Consider the following 13,253-nt stretch of genomic DNA (forward strand, 5'->3'; position numbering starts at 1 on the left):
TTCCCCGTGCTATTGCCTTTCAGTGCAATCCAAGGCGCAGGACTCCTTGGAAAGGAGGCTGGGCTCCGTTGTCTCCCCACTTCAGAGGTCTAGAGCAGAGCACTGAGACGTCTGTCAGACGGAAGGGACGCGCTGTTGTGCCCATGGTGAAGATGTTGCTTGGCCGCACTGTGGAAGCAACGCCCAGAGAGAAACAGGCACCGTGGGCCTCCAGGCAGGGGCTGCGGGATCACAGCCAGAATGCCCCTGCGTCTCCGCTGAGAAGCGACCTCCCAGTTGGAGGCTCCATGCCGCCCTCCAGAGGAGCAAAGACGTGTGGAGTGTGTCTGGCCTTTCCTTGGGAGTGTGGTGCCCTTCCCTCTTCCCCAGGCACAGGAGCAACTGTCCCTGAGCAAAGACCTCTCCAAGGGCTTTTCCCTCAGGCTGAAGCAGATTTCGCAGGAAGCGGGCCTAGAGAGCTTCCTTCGTGGATGCAGAGGCAGCAGAGCGGCCTGCGTGTGCAAAGCTGCATTTGGCAGAGAGGAGCTCGCTTTGGCACTGGGAGGCTGTGAGACCTGCTCCAAGCACCGGGATTGCTGGGTTGGGGCCTGCATCTCGCTGCCACTTGCTGAGCTTCCAAAGACTTTCCTAGCTCACAGCCTCGCTAGCCATGAAGGAGCAGGCAGAGGGAGTGTGTCAGACATGACTCAGCACTTTCCTGGGCTTGCCTGTGGTTTCGCCTTTCCACTCCAACTGGGCCCCGGGACTCCTTGCAGAGGAGGAGGAGCCCGGGTTTCTCCAAACTTCCGAGGGCTTGAGTAGAGCAGGGAGAACTCTGTCAGCTGAAAGGGAAGAGCAGAAGGGAAGATGGGGCAGAGGTTGCCTGGCCGCTCTGGTGTAGCAACGCCCAGGGAGAAACAGGCACCATGGGCCTCCAGGCAGGGGATGCGAGATCCCAGCCAGCGTGCTTCTGCGTCTCAGCCGAGAAGCTTCCTGAGAGTTTGAGGTTGCCTGCAGCTCTCCAGACGAGCAAAGACATGTGGGGTGTGTTTGGCCTTTCCCTGGGAGGGTGGTGCCCTTGCGGCAGCCCCAGGCCCAGGAGCAACGGCCCCAGAGGAAAGACCGTTCCCACTGAGATTCACTGAGGCTGAGAAGCAGATTTCGCAGGAAGCGGGAGGAGAGAGCCTCCTTTGCCAATGCAGAGGCAGCCTAGCGGCCTGCGTCTGCAAAGCTGGATTTGGCAGAGAGGCGTTCGCTTTGCCCCTGGGAGACGCTGAGATTGGCTCCAAGCACCGAGATTTCCGGGTGCGCGGCCTGCATCTCTCTTGCACTCTCCGAGCTTGAGAAGGCTTTCCTAGCTCCCAGCGTTGCTTCCCTGAAAGGAGCAGGCTGAGGAAGTGTGTCCGACATGACTCAGCCCCTTCCTAGGCTTCCCCGTGCTATTGCCTTTCAGTGCAATCCAAGGCGCAGGACTCCTTGGAAAGGAGGCTGGGCTCGGTTGTCTCCCCACTTCAGAGGTCTAGAGCAGAGCACTGAGACGTCTGTCAGACGGAAGGGAAGCGCTGTTGTGCCCATGGTGAAGATGTTGCTTGGCCGCACTGTGGAAGCAACGCCCAGAGGGAAACAGGCACCGTGGGCCTCCAGGCAGGGGCTGTGGGATCACAGCCAGAATGCCCCTGCGTCTCCGCTGAGAAGCGACATCCCAGTTGGAGGCTCCATGCCGCCCTCCAGAGGAGCAAAGACGTGTGGAGTGTGTCTGGCCTTTCCTTGGGAGTGTGGTGCCCTTCCCTCTTCCCCAGGCACAGGAGCAACTGCCCCTGAGCAAAGACCTCTCCAAGGGCTTTTCCCTCAGGCTGAAGCTGATTTCGCAGGAAGCGGGCCTAGAGAGCTTCCTTCGTGGATGCAGAGGCAGCAGAGCGGCCTGCGTGTGCAAAGCTGCATTTGGCAGAGAGGAGCTCGCTTTGGCACTGGGAGGCTGTGAGACCTGCTCCAAGCACCGGGATTGCTGGGTTGGGGCCTGCATCTCGCTGCCACTTGCTGAGCTTCCAAAGACTTTCCTAGCTCACAGCCTCGCTAGCCATGAAGGAGCAGGCTGAGGGAGTGTGTCAGACATGACTCAGCACTTTCCTGGGCTTGCCTGTGGTTTCGCCTTTCCACTCCAACTGGGCCCCGGGACTCCTTGCAGAGGAGGAGGAGCCCGGTTGACTCCAAACTTCCTAGGGCTAGAGTAGAGCAGGGAGAACTCTGTCAGCTGGAAGGGAAGAGCAGAAGGGTAGATGGGGCAGAGGTTGCCTGGCCGCTCTGGTGAAGCAACGCCCAGGGAGAAACAGGCACCATGGGCCTCCAGGCAGGGGATGCGAGATCCCAGCCAGCGTGCTTCTGCGTCTCAGCCGAGAAGCTTCCTGAGAGTTTGAGGTTGCCTGCAGCTCTCCAGACGAGCAAAGACATGTGGGGTGTGTTTGGCCTTTCCCTGGGAGGGTGGTGCCCTTGCGGCAGCCCCAGGCCCAGGAGCAACGGCCCCAGAGGAAAGACCGTTCCCACTGAGATTCGCTGAGGCTGAGAAGCAGATTTCGCAGGAAGCGGGAGGAGAGAGCCTCCTTCGCCAATGCAGAGGCAGCCTAGCGGCCTGCGTCTGCAAAGCTGGATTTGGCAGAGAGGCGTTCGCTTTGCCCCTGGGAGACGCTGAGATTGGCTCCAAGCACCGAGATTTCCGGGTGCGCGGCCTGCATCTCTCTTGCACTCTCCGAGCTTGAGAAGGCTTTCCTAGCTCCCAGCGTTGCTTCCCTGAAAGGAGCAGGCTGAGGAAGTGTGTCCGACATGACTCAGCCCCTTCCTAGGCTTCCCCGTGCTATTGCCTTTCAGTGCAATCCAAGGCGCAGGACTCCTTGGAAAGGAGGCTGGGCTCCGTTGTCTCCCCACTTCAGAGGTCTAGAGCAGAGCACTGAGACGTCTGTCAGACGGAAGGGAAGCGCTGTTGTGCCCATGGTGAAGATGTTGCTTGGCCGCACTGTGGAAGCAACGCCCAGAGAGAAACAGGCACCGTGGGCCTCCAGGCAGGGGCTGCGGGATCACAGCCAGAATGCCCCTGCGTCTCCGCTGAGAAGCGACCTCCCAGTTGGAGGCTCCATGCCGCCCTCCAGAGGAGCAAAGACGTGTGGAGTGTGTCTGGCCTTTCCTTGGGAGTGTGGTGCCCTTCCCTCTTCCCCAGGCACAGGAGCAACTGCCCCTGAGCAAAGACCTCTCCAAGGGCTTTTCCCTCAGGCTGAAGCAGATTTCGCAGGAAGCGGGCCTACAGAGCTTCCTTCGTGGATGCAGAGGCAGCAGAGCGGCCTGCGTGTGCAAAGCTGCATTTGGCAGAGAGGAGCTCGCTTTGGCACTGGGAGGCTATGAGACCTGCTCCAAGCACCGGGATTGCTGGGTTGGGGCCTGCATCTCGCTGCCACTTGCTGAGCTTCCAAAGACTTTCCTAGCTCACAGCCTCGCTAGCCATGAAGGAGCAGGCAGAGGGAGTGTGTCAGACATGACTCAGCACTTTCCTGGGCTTGCCTGTGGTTTCGCCTTTCCACTCCAACTGGGCCCCGGGACTCCTTGCAGAGGAGGAGGAGCCCGGGTTTCTCCAAACTTCCGAGGGCTTGAGTAGAGCAGGGAGAACTCTGTCAGCTGAAAGGGAAGAGCAGAAGGGAAGATGGGGCAGAGGTTGCCTGGCCGCTCTGGTGTAGCAACGCCCAGGGAGAAACAGGCACCATGGGCCTCCAGGCAGGGGATGCGAGATCCCAGCCAGCGTGCTTCTGCGTCTCAGCCGAGAAGCTTCCTGAGAGTTTGAGGTTGCCTGCAGCTCTCCAGACGAGCAAAGACATGTGGGGTGTGTTTGGCCTTTCCCTGGGAGGGTGGTGCCCTTGCGGCAGCCCCAGGCCCAGGAGCAACGGCCCCAGAGGAAAGACCGTTCCCACTGAGATTCACTGAGGCTGAGAAGCAGATTTCGCAGGAAGCGGGAGGAGAGAGCCTCCTTTGCCAATGCAGAGGCAGCCTAGCGGCCTGCGTCTGCAAAGCTGGATTTGGCAGAGAGGCGTTCGCTTTGCCCCTGGGAGACGCTGAGATTGGCTCCAAGCACCGAGATTTCCGGGTGCGCGGCCTGCATCTCTCTTGCACTCTCCGAGCTTGAGAAGGCTTTCCTAGCTCCCAGCGTTGCTTCCCTGAAAGGAGCAGGCTGAGGAAGTGTGTCCGACATGACTCAGCCCCTTCCTAGGCTTCCCCGTGCTATTGCCTTTCAGTGCAATCCAAGGCGCAGGACTCCTTGGAAAGGAGGCTGGGCTCGGTTGTCTCCCCACTTCAGAGGTCTAGAGCAGAGCACTGAGACGTCTGTCAGACGGAAGGGAAGCGCTGTTGTGCCCATGGTGAAGATGTTGCTTGGCCGCACTGTGGAAGCAACGCCCAGAGGGAAACAGGCACCGTGGGCCTCCAGGCAGGGGCTGTGGGATCACAGCCAGAATGCCCCTGCGTCTCCGCTGAGAAGCGACATCCCAGTTGGAGGCTCCATGCCGCCCTCCAGAGGAGCAAAGACGTGTGGAGTGTGTCTGGCCTTTCCTTGGGAGTGTGGTGCCCTTCCCTCTTCCCCAGGCACAGGAGCAACTGCCCCTGAGCAAAGACCTCTCCAAGGGCTTTTCCCTCAGGCTGAAGCTGATTTCGCAGGAAGCGGGCCTAGAGAGCTTCCTTCGTGGATGCAGAGGCAGCAGAGCGGCCTGCGTGTGCAAAGCTGCATTTGGCAGAGAGGAGCTCGCTTTGGCACTGGGAGGCTGTGAGACCTGCTCCAAGCACCGGGATTGCTGGGTTGGGGCCTGCATCTCGCTGCCACTTGCTGAGCTTCCAAAGACTTTCCTAGCTCACAGCCTCGCTAGCCATGAAGGAGCAGGCTGAGGGAGTGTGTCAGACATGACTCAGCACTTTCCTGGGCTTGCCTGTGGTTTCGCCTTTCCACTCCAACTGGGCCCCGGGACTCCTTGCAGAGGAGGAGGAGCCCGGTTGACTCCAAACTTCCTAGGGCTAGAGTAGAGCAGGGAGAACTCTGTCAGCTGGAAGGGAAGAGCAGAAGGGTAGATGGGGCAGAGGTTGCCTGGCCGCTCTGGTGAAGCAACGCCCAGGGAGAAACAGGCACCATGGGCCTCCAGGCAGGGGATGCGAGATCCCAGCCAGCGTGCTTCTGCGTCTCAGCCGAGAAGCTTCCTGAGAGTTTGAGGTTGCCTGCAGCTCTCCAGACGAGCAAAGACATGTGGGGTGTGTTTGGCCTTTCCCTGGGAGGGTGGTGCCCTTGCGGCAGCCCCAGGCCCAGGAGCAACGGCCCCAGAGGAAAGACCGTTCCCACTGAGATTCGCTGAGGCTGAGAAGCAGATTTCGCAGGAAGCGGGAGGAGAGAGCCTCCTTCGCCAATGCAGAGGCAGCCTAGCGGCCTGCGTCTGCAAAGCTGGATTTGGCAGAGAGGCGTTCGCTTTGCCCCTGGGAGACGCTGAGATTGGCTCCAAGCACCGAGATTTCCGGGTGCGCGGCCTGCATCTCTCTTGCACTCTCCGAGCTTGAGAAGGCTTTCCTAGCTCCCAGCGTTGCTTCCCTGAAAGGAGCAGGCTGAGGAAGTGTGTCCGACATGACTCAGCCCCTTCCTAGGCTTCCCCGTGCTATTGCCTTTCAGTGCAATCCAAGGCGCAGGACTCCTTGGAAAGGAGGCTGGGCTCCGTTGTCTCCCCACTTCAGAGGTCTAGAGCAGAGCACTGAGACGTCTGTCAGACGGAAGGGAAGCGCTGTTGTGCCCATGGTGAAGATGTTGCTTGGCCGCACTGTGGAAGCAACGCCCAGAGAGAAACAGGCACCGTGGGCCTCCAGGCAGGGGCTGCGGGATCACAGCCAGAATGCCCCTGCGTCTCCGCTGAGAAGCGACCTCCCAGTTGGAGGCTCCATGCCGCCCTCCAGAGGAGCAAAGACGTGTGGAGTGTGTCTGGCCTTTCCTTGGGAGTGTGGTGCCCTTCCCTCTTCCCCAGGCACAGGAGCAACTGCCCCTGAGCAAAGACCTCTCCAAGGGCTTTTCCCTCAGGCTGAAGCAGATTTCGCAGGAAGCGGGCCTACAGAGCTTCCTTCGTGGATGCAGAGGCAGCAGAGCGGCCTGCGTGTGCAAAGCTGCATTTGGCAGAGAGGAGCTCGCTTTGGCACTGGGAGGCTGTGAGACCTGCTCCAAGCACCGGGATTGCTGGGTTGGGGCCTGCATCTCGCTGCCACTTGCTGAGCTTCCAAAGACTTTCCTAGCTCACAGCCTCGCTAGCCATGAAGGAGCAGGCAGAGGGAGTGTGTCAGACATGACTCAGCACTTTCCTGGGCTTGCCTGTGGTTTCGCCTTTCCACTCCAACTGGGCCCCGGGACTCCTTGCAGAGGAGGAGGAGCCCGGGTTTCTCCAAACTTCCGAGGGCTTGAGTAGAGCAGGGAGAACTCTGTCAGCTGAAAGGGAAGAGCAGAAGGGAAGATGGGGCAGAGGTTGCCTGGCCGCTCTGGTGTAGCAACGCCCAGGGAGAAACAGGCACCATGGGCCTCCAGGCAGGGGATGCGAGATCCCAGCCAGCGTGCTTCTGCGTCTCAGCCGAGAAGCTTCCTGAGAGTTTGAGGTTGCCTGCAGCTCTCCAGACGAGCAAAGACATGTGGGGTGTGTTTGGCCTTTCCCTGGGAGGGTGGTGCCCTTGCGGCAGCCCCAGGCCCAGGAGCAACGGCCCCAGAGGAAAGACCGTTCCCACTGAGATTCACTGAGGCTGAGAAGCAGATTTCGCAGGAAGCGGGAGGAGAGAGCCTCCTTTGCCAATGCAGAGGCAGCCTAGCGGCCTGCGTCTGCAAAGCTGGATTTGGCAGAGAGGCGTTCGCTTTGCCCCTGGGAGACGCTGAGATTGGCTCCAAGCACCGAGATTTCCGGGTGCGCGGCCTGCATCTCTCTTGCACTCTCCGAGCTTGAGAAGGCTTTCCTAGCTCCCAGCGTTGCTTCCCTGAAAGGAGCAGGCTGAGGAAGTGTGTCCGACATGACTCAGCCCCTTCCTAGGCTTCCCCGTGCTATTGCCTTTCAGTGCAATCCAAGGCGCAGGACTCCTTGGAAAGGAGGCTGGGCTCGGTTGTCTCCCCACTTCAGAGGTCTAGAGCAGAGCACTGAGACGTCTGTCAGACGGAAGGGAAGCGCTGTTGTGCCCATGGTGAAGATGTTGCTTGGCCGCACTGTGGAAGCAACGCCCAGAGGGAAACAGGCACCGTGGGCCTCCAGGCAGGGGCTGTGGGATCACAGCCAGAATGCCCCTGCGTCTCCGCTGAGAAGCGACATCCCAGTTGGAGGCTCCATGCCGCCCTCCAGAGGAGCAAAGACGTGTGGAGTGTGTCTGGCCTTTCCTTGGGAGTGTGGTGCCCTTCCCTCTTCCCCAGGCACAGGAGCAACTGCCCCTGAGCAAAGACCTCTCCAAGGGCTTTTCCCTCAGGCTGAAGCTGATTTCGCAGGAAGCGGGCCTAGAGAGCTTCCTTCGTGGATGCAGAGGCAGCAGAGCGGCCTGCGTGTGCAAAGCTGCATTTGGCAGAGAGGAGCTCGCTTTGGCACTGGGAGGCTGTGAGACCTGCTCCAAGCACCGGGATTGCTGGGTTGGGGCCTGCATCTCGCTGCCACTTGCTGAGCTTCCAAAGACTTTCCTAGCTCACAGCCTCGCTAGCCATGAAGGAGCAGGCTGAGGGAGTGTGTCAGACATGACTCAGCACTTTCCTGGGCTTGCCTGTGGTTTCGCCTTTCCACTCCAACTGGGCCCCGGGACTCCTTGCAGAGGAGGAGGAGCCCGGTTGACTCCAAACTTCCTAGGGCTAGAGTAGAGCAGGGAGAACTCTGTCAGCTGGAAGGGAAGAGCAGAAGGGTAGATGGGGCAGAGGTTGCCTGGCCGCTCTGGTGAAGCAACGCCCAGGGAGAAACAGGCACCATGGGCCTCCAGGCAGGGGATGCGAGATCCCAGCCAGCGTGCTTCTGCGTCTCAGCCGAGAAGCTTCCTGAGAGTTTGAGGTTGCCTGCAGCTCTCCAGACGAGCAAAGACATGTGGGGTGTGTTTGGCCTTTCCCTGGGAGGGTGGTGCCCTTGCGGCAGCCCCAGGCCCAGGAGCAACGGCCCCAGAGGAAAGACCGTTCCCACTGAGATTCGCTGAGGCTGAGAAGCAGATTTCGCAGGAAGCGGGAGGAGAGAGCCTCCTTCGCCAATGCAGAGGCAGCCTAGCGGCCTGCGTCTGCAAAGCTGGATTTGGCAGAGAGGCGTTCGCTTTGCCCCTGGGAGACGCTGAGATTGGCTCCAAGCACCGAGATTTCCGGGTGCGCGGCCTGCATCTCTCTTGCACTCTCCGAGCTTGAGAAGGCTTTCCTAGCTCCCAGCGTTGCTTCCCTGAAAGGAGCAGGCTGAGGAAGTGTGTCCGACATGACTCAGCCCCTTCCTAGGCTTCCCCGTGCTATTGCCTTTCAGTGCAATCCAAGGCGCAGGACTCCTTGGAAAGGAGGCTGGGCTCCGTTGTCTCCCCACTTCAGAGGTCTAGAGCAGAGCACTGAGACGTCTGTCAGACGGAAGGGAAGCGCTGTTGTGCCCATGGTGAAGATGTTGCTTGGCCGCACTGTGGAAGCAACGCCCAGAGAGAAACAGGCACCGTGGGCCTCCAGGCAGGGGCTGCGGGATCACAGCCAGAATGCCCCTGCGTCTCCGCTGAGAAGCGACCTCCCAGTTGGAGGCTCCATGCCGCCCTCCAGAGGAGCAAAGACGTGTGGAGTGTGTCTGGCCTTTCCTTGGGAGTGTGGTGCCCTTCCCTCTTCCCCAGGCACAGGAGCAACTGCCCCTGAGCAAAGACCTCTCCAAGGGCTTTTCCCTCAGGCTGAAGCAGATTTCGCAGGAAGCGGGCCTACAGAGCTTCCTTCGTGGATGCAGAGGCAGCAGAGCGGCCTGCGTGTGCAAAGCTGCATTTGGCAGAGAGGAGCTCGCTTTGGCACTGGGAGGCTGTGAGACCTGCTCCAAGCACCGGGATTGCTGGGTTGGGGCCTGCATCTCGCTGCCACTTGCTGAGCTTCCAAAGACTTTCCTAGCTCACAGCCTCGCTGGCCATGAAGGAGCAGGCTGAGGGAGTGTGTCAGACATGACTCAGCACTTTCCTGGGCTTGCCTGTGGTTTCGCCTTTCCACTCCAACTGGGCCCCGGGACTCCTTGCACAGGAGGAGGAGCCCGGTTGTCTCCAAACTTCCTAGGGCTAGAGTAGAGCAGGGAGAACTCTGTCAGCTGGAAGGGAAGAGCAGAAGGGTAGATGGGGCAGAGGTTGCCTGGCCAATCTGGTGAAGCAACGCCCAGGGAGAAACAGGCACCATGGGCCTCCAGGCAGGGGATGCGAGATCCCAGCCAGCGTGCTTCTGCGTCTCAGCCGAGAAGCTTCCTGAGAGTTTGAGGTTGCCTGCAGTTCTCCAGAGGAGCAAAGACATGTGGGGTGTGTTTGGCCTTTCCCTGGGAGGGTGGTGCCCTTGCGGCAGCCCCAGGCCCAGGAGCAACGGCCCCAGAGGAAAGACCGTTCCCACTGAGATTCGCTGAGGCTGAGAAGCAGATTTCGCAGGAAGCGGGAGGAGAGAGCTTCCTTCGCCAATGCAGAGGCAGCCTAGCGGCCTGCGTCTGCAAAGCTGGATTTGGCAGAGAGGCGTTCGCTTTGCCCCTGGGAGACGCTGAGATTGGCTCCAAGCACTGAGATTTCCGGGTGCGCGGCCTGCATCTCTCTTGCACTCTCCGAGCTTGAGAAGGCTTTCCTAGCTCCCAGCGTTGCTTCCTGAAAGGAGCAGGCTGAGGAAATGTGTCCGTCATGACTCAGCCCCTTCCTAGGCTTCCCCGTGCTATTGCCTTTCAGTGCAATCCAAGGCGCAGGACTCCTTGGAAAGGAGGCTGGGCTCCGTTGTCTCCCCACTTCAGAGGTCTAGAGCAGAGCACTGAGACGTCTGTCAGACGGAAGGGACGCGCTGTTGTGCCCATGGTGAAGATGTTGCTTGGCCGCACTGTGGAAGCAACGCCCAGAGAGAAACAGGCACCGTGGGCCTCCAGGCAGGGGCTGCGGGATCACAGCCAGAATGCCCCTGCGTCTCCGCTGAGAAGCGACCTCCCAGTTGGAGGCTCCATGCCGCCCTCCAGAGGAGCAAAGACGTGTGGAGTGTGTCTGGCCTTTCCTTGGGAGTGTGGTGCCCTTCCCTCTTCCCCAGGCACAGGAGCAACTGTCCCTGAGCAAAGACCTCTCCAAGGGCTTTTCCCTCAGGCTGAAGCAGATTTCGCAGGAAGCGGGCCTAGAGAGCTTCCTTCGTGGATGCAGAGGCAGCAGAGCGGCCTGCGTGTGCAAAGCTGCATTTGGCAGAGAGGAGCTCGCTTTGGCACTGGGAGGCTGTGAGACCTGCTCCAAGCACCGGGATTGCTGGGTTGGGGCCTGCATCTCGCTGCCACTTGCTGAGCTTCCAAAGACTTTCCTAGCTCACAGCCTCGCTAGCCATGAAGGAGCAGGCTGAGGGAGTGTGTCAGACATGACTCAGCACTTTCCTGGGCTTGCCTGTGGTTTCGCCTTTCCACTCCAACTGGGCCCCGGGACTCCTTGCAGAGGAGGAGGAGCCCGGTTGTCTCCAAACTTCCTAGGGCTAGAGTAGAGCAGGGAGAACTCTGTCAGCTGGAAGGGAAGAGCAGAAGGGTAGATGGGGCAGAGGTTGCCTGGCCGCTCTGGTGAAGCAACGCCCAGGGAGAAACAGGCACCATGGGCCTCCAGGCAGGGGATGCGAGATCCCAGCCAGCGTGCTTCTGCGTCTCAGCCGAGAAGCTTCCTGAGAGTTTGAGGTTGCCTGCAGCTCTCCAGACGAGCAAAGGCATGTGGGGTGTGTTTGGCCTTTCCCTGGGAGGGTGGTGCCCTTGCGGCAGCCCCAGGCCCAGGAGCAACGGCCCCAGAGGAAAGACCGTTCCCACTGAGATTCGCTGAGGCTGAGAAGCAGATTTCGCAGGAAGCGGGAGGAGAGAGCTTCCTTCGCCAATGCAGAGGCAGCCTAGCGGCCTGCGTCTGCAAAGCTGGATTTGGCAGAGAGGCGTTCGCTTTGCCCCTGGGAGACGCTGAGTTTGGCTCCAAGCACTGAGATTTCCGGGTGCGCGGCCTGCATCTCTCTTGCACTCTCCGAGCTTGAGAAGGCTTTCCTAGCTCCCAGCGTTGCTTCCCTGAAAGGAGCAGGCTGAGGAAATGTGTCCGTCATGACTCAGCCCCTTCCTAGGCTTCCCCGTGCTATTGCCTTTCAGTGCAATCCAAGGCGCAGGACTCCTTGGAAAGGAGGCTGGGCTCGGTTGTCTCCCCACTTCAGAGGTCTAGAGCAGAGCACTGAGACGTCTGTCAGACGGAAGGGAAGCGCTGTTGTGCCCATGGTGAAGATGTTGCTTGGCCGCACTGTGGAAGCAACGCCCAGAGAGAAACAGTCACCGTGGGCCTCCAGGCAGGGGCTGCGGGATCACAGCCAGAATGCCCCTGCGTCTCCGCTGAGAAGCGACCTCCCAGTTGGAGGCTCCATGCCGCCCTCCAGAGGAGCAAAGACGTGTGGAGTGTGTCTGGCCTTTCCTTGGGAGTGTGGTGCCCTTCCCTCTTCCCCAGGCACAGGAGCAACTGCCCCTGAGCAAAGACCTCTCCAAGGGCTTTTCCCTCAGGCTGAAGCAGATTTCGCAGGAAGCGGGCCTAGAGAGCTTCCTTCGTGGATGCAGAGGCAGCAGAGCGGCCTGCGTGTGCAAAGCTGCATTTGGCAGAGAGGAGCTCGCTTTGGCACTGGGAGGCTATGAGACCTGCTCCAAGCACCGGGATTGCTGGGTTGGGGCCTGCATCTCGCTGCCACTTGCTGAGCTTCCAAAGACTTTCCTAGCTCACAGCCTCGCTAGCCATGAAGGAGCAGGCAGAGGGAGTGTGTCAGACATGACTCAGCACTTTCCTGGGCTTGCCTGTGGTTTCGCCTTTCCACTCCAACTGGGCCCCGGGACTCCTTGCAGAGGAGGAGGAGCCCGGTTGTCTCCAAACTTCCTAGGGCTAGAGTAGAGCAGGGAGAACTCTGTCAGCTGGAAGGGAAGAGCAGAAGGGTAGATGGGGCAGAGGTTGCCTGGCCGCTCTGGTGAAGCAACGCCCAGGGAGAAACAGGCACCATGGGCCTCCAGGCAGGGGATGCGAGATCCCAGCCAGCGTGCTTCTGCGTCTCAGCTGGGAAGCTTCCTGAGAGTTTGAGGTTGCCTGCAGCTCTCCAGAGGAGCAAAGACATGTGGGGTGTGTTTGGCCTTTCCCTGGGAGGGTGGTGCCCTTGCGGCAGCCCCAGGCCCAGGAGCAACGGCCCCAGAGGAAAGCCCGTTCCCACTGAGATTCGCTGAGGCTGAGAAGCAGATTTCGCAGGAAGCGGGAGGAGAGAGCTTCCTTCGCCAATGCAGAGGCAGCCTAGCGGCCTGCGTCTGTAAAGCTGGATTTGGCAGAGAGGCGTTCGCTTTGCACCTGGGAGACGCTGAGATTGGCTCCAAGCACCGAGATTTCCGGGTGCGCGGCCTGCATCTCTCTTGCACTCTCCGAGCTTGAGAAGGCTTTCCTAGCTCCCAGCGTTGCTTCCCTGAAAGGAGCAGGCTGAGGAAGTGTGTCCGACATGACTCAGCCCCTTCCTAGGCTTCCCCGTGCTATTGCCTTTCAGTGCAATCCAAGGCGCAGGACTCCTTGGAAAGGAGGCTGGGCTCGGTTGTCTCCCCACTTCAGAGGTCTAGAGCAGAGCACTGAGACGTCTGTCAGACGGAAGGGAAGCGCTGTTGTGCCCATGGTGAAGATGTTGCTTGGCCGCACTGTGGAAGCAACGCCCAGAGAGAAACAGGCACCGTGGGCCTCCAGGCAGGGGCTGCGGGATCACAGCCAGAATGCCCCTGCGTCTCCGCTGAGAAGCGACCTCCCAGTTGGAGGCTCCATGCCGCCCTCCAGAGGAGCAAAGACGTGTGGAGTGTGTCTGGCCTTTCCTTGGGAGTGTGGTGCCCTTCCCTCTTCCCCAGGCACAGGAGCAACTGCCCCTGAGCCAAGACCTCTCCAAGGGCTTTTCCCTCAGGCTGAAGCAGATTTCGCAGGAAGCGGGCCTAGAGAGCTTCCTTCGTGGATGCAGAGGCAGCAGAGCGGCCTGCGTGTGCAAAGCTGCATTTGGCAGAGAGGAGCTCGCTTTGGCACTGGGAGGCTGTGAGACCTGCTCCAAGCACCGGGAT

This window comes from Moschus berezovskii, chromosome 18, assembly GCF_049115385.1.
Source record: "Moschus berezovskii isolate FMDL1 chromosome 18, NW_MosBer_1.0, whole genome shotgun sequence".
Lineage (NCBI taxonomy): Eukaryota > Metazoa > Chordata > Mammalia > Artiodactyla > Moschidae > Moschus > Moschus berezovskii.